Source organism: Stylophora pistillata, chromosome 10, assembly GCF_964205215.1.
Source record: "Stylophora pistillata chromosome 10, jaStyPist1.2, whole genome shotgun sequence".
Taxonomy (NCBI): domain Eukaryota; kingdom Metazoa; phylum Cnidaria; class Anthozoa; order Scleractinia; family Pocilloporidae; genus Stylophora; species Stylophora pistillata.
Window position 1 is genome coordinate 7,188,239 of NC_142528.1, and position 2,875 is coordinate 7,191,113.

At 38.5% G+C, this 2,875-nt stretch overlaps 1 pseudogene; it reads right to left on the minus strand.

Moving 5' to 3' along the window:
* Positions 1–268: 268 nt before the first annotated feature.
* LOC148721621 (uncharacterized) lies at positions 269–2,395 on the minus strand (annotated as a pseudogene).
* Positions 2,396–2,875: the final 480 nt, after the last annotated feature.

Below are 2,875 nucleotides of genomic sequence, written 5' to 3' on the forward strand. Positions count from 1 at the left end.
CTTTATAACCTATTTTCTGAAATTGAACTTAACCTGAACAAAAGATCAGTGAAAGTTCAATAAACGTTTCTCTAAAACACCGAGTCAGTCATTACATTTTGATGGCGACGTTTTCTCTGCGACACTCAGAAAGCGGTTTTTTAAATAACACACCGTTTGATCGATAACTGATGGAGAGTCGATTACGTGACATAAACTAACAAACTGTTCTTAATCTCATCAAGAGTACACACGTTGAAAAATAACTCTATCCTTTGTAAAAATGTATTTATTACATGACAGGCGATAAGTAACAGGAGAACCCTATCCAAGCTCTATGCCTCTGACTCAATGGAATGGGAAAGTACCAGGCCTCCTCTGACTTCCCAGTCAGTGCCAGTTATCGCTCCAAACAAACGCCGTTTGCCCACATCTGTTATTACCTTCCAATTTCCTCGGAGGTCTAGGCTCCTTAGTTTGCAGTTGGGATCACTAAGGCTGTGCACAAGCACATTATTCCTTTATCACCTATTTCATTGTATCGCAGCACTAAACTCGCTAATTAATATACAGCTCTCTTTAGTTAAAGCTCTAACCAAGTTCATTAGTACTCTATCTTCTACACTATTGCAACTGGCGTTTAACCTTGTTAATGTGCAGTTCGTGCTGGTCAGAATAGTAAACAAGGGCATTATTCATTCCTTCATCCCTTAACCAATTGTAGCTAACGTTTAAGCTGGTTAATGTGCAGTTGGTGCTGATCAGTACGTCACACTAGCGCTTTATTTCTTCAATTCCGAAGAGATTCTCACTAACGTTCAAACTGGTTAACTTACAGTTAACACTGCTAACACTCCTTCATCTCCTAACCCACGGGAAATGACGCTTAAACTGATTAAATTGCAGTAACTACTTATCAGCGCTTCACACAGGTGTTTAAATCCTTGACTTTGTAAACCAATGCTAGACACAGTGTCAAGCTGTAAAGTTCACCTTGAGTAAGAGCTGTACTCAAGTTTTTCAACCCTTCATCTGATACTCGACTCCCAGAAAGAAACAATCTGGTTACTTTCAAGTGCCTGTCGGTGATCGCTTTACACAACGTCACCAAATCAGGGTCGTACTCTGTTGGCCACACTTTCAACATGCATGACGTCGAACTGTATAACGATGGACTAAATATCTCTTCGTCCTCGTACCTGTTCCATACTTCATCACACCAGTCCTATAGTAGTCTATATGAAGGAAGTTCATCCGTAAACAGCAGCACCACCTGCCCCCGCACCGTCTCTGATGTGAATTATAAAGAATGTTTTCAATTCGTATTCCCTCATTGCTTCTCGTAATTCCTCCACGGTACTAGGCGATTGGAGTTCTGAAAGATTAAAGAAAAGAATAATAAATATTTTACTAGAAAACATTACTGCGCAAAAAAAAAAAAAAAAAAAAAAAACCGCCTTTAACTTTTTGTTGTTGTCTCAAAACGACATAAAATCACGTAGCGAGTGGCTTTAACATCAGCTTTGTAAGTACTTATGGGTTAGTTAGGAGGGTCATGTTCGTCCGGCTTGATCTTACTCAGTCAATTACTGCTCTTTCTTCTTTCTTCTCGCGGGGCCGTACCCTTGGCCGTGCAGCTTTAATGCCCCTGCTCGCGCAAACGCACACGGACCTCATAGAGGGGTTGTCTATAGTCATTCAAATTATTTTATTTAAGCACGGGCATTAGACAGCGTAGATCATTGGATTATTGTATTTATTACATCCATTTTGAAATCACTGGTGGTCCCTGTAATCTGATTGGCTCTAATTGATGCGATTTATTTACGAATCGCACCATTTTTTGCTCTAAATCGCATTAGTTTACGAGTTTTTGACACATGGCACCAAGGTCTTTCTGTTTTGCTTGCAAAATAAGACGTAAAAGCGTTTCCGGTTCCGCTTTTTATTTAAAAACTGGCTCAGTACTGCATCAATAAAATATTTGAAATGCCCAAGTCCTGTATTTAGGCGATTTCAAAATGGATGTAATAAATGGTAATTGAACCTCGTGTCGTGCAATTTTGGTTTGAAATCTTACCTCTGTTTTCAAATCAAACTCGCGCTGCGCGCTCGTTCGGTTTTGAAATCACGCGTATGATTTCAGCCCAACACAAAATCACAAGTCAAGGTTAAAAAATCCCTTGACAACTACACAAACCCAGCATTTCTCTGTAACCTTACGACAGAATATAGATAACTGGAAATATGCTTGAAAACCAATACAAACTGTCAGTTATTTTAGCCATGTTAAATATCTCGCCTGCGTAAGCCAAGTTAATCTGACTCATTTAATAAGTAGCTGACATAGCTCTGGAGTTCCTCGGGTAAACTGACATCAAACTTCGCCAATCCTGATCTAATGGTCGGATACATAGTAGCTGGGTAAATGTGAATAAATTTACATTTTTTATTCAAAGATACCACCATCATTTCATTTGTCGATCATTTCTGATATAGACATTATTTGGAAAAAGTTCTCTAATCCATGAGCTAAATGATGGTCCCCATGGAGTGATGGCTTTTATGGCTAATAGTTAAAATTTTGGTCATTATACGGCTAACGGTTAAAATTTTGGCCATTATACGGCTAACAGTTTATTTTTTTCTGTTAAGAGGTTTAAAAGAAAAAATTCTTTGGTCAACCCTTTTTACGACTAACGGTTGAATTTTGTCAAGTTTTACGCCGAACGGCTACATTTTTTTTCCGTTTTAATAACGGTTAACCTAATTGCGGACACTTCTACATGTATTACAGTTTGCTAAAATGCATAAATAATACATTTACTGTTAAAGCAGCTATATGGTATAGTTATAACCTCTGCATAGTTGCGCGGTGTGCTTATCATAATTCTGA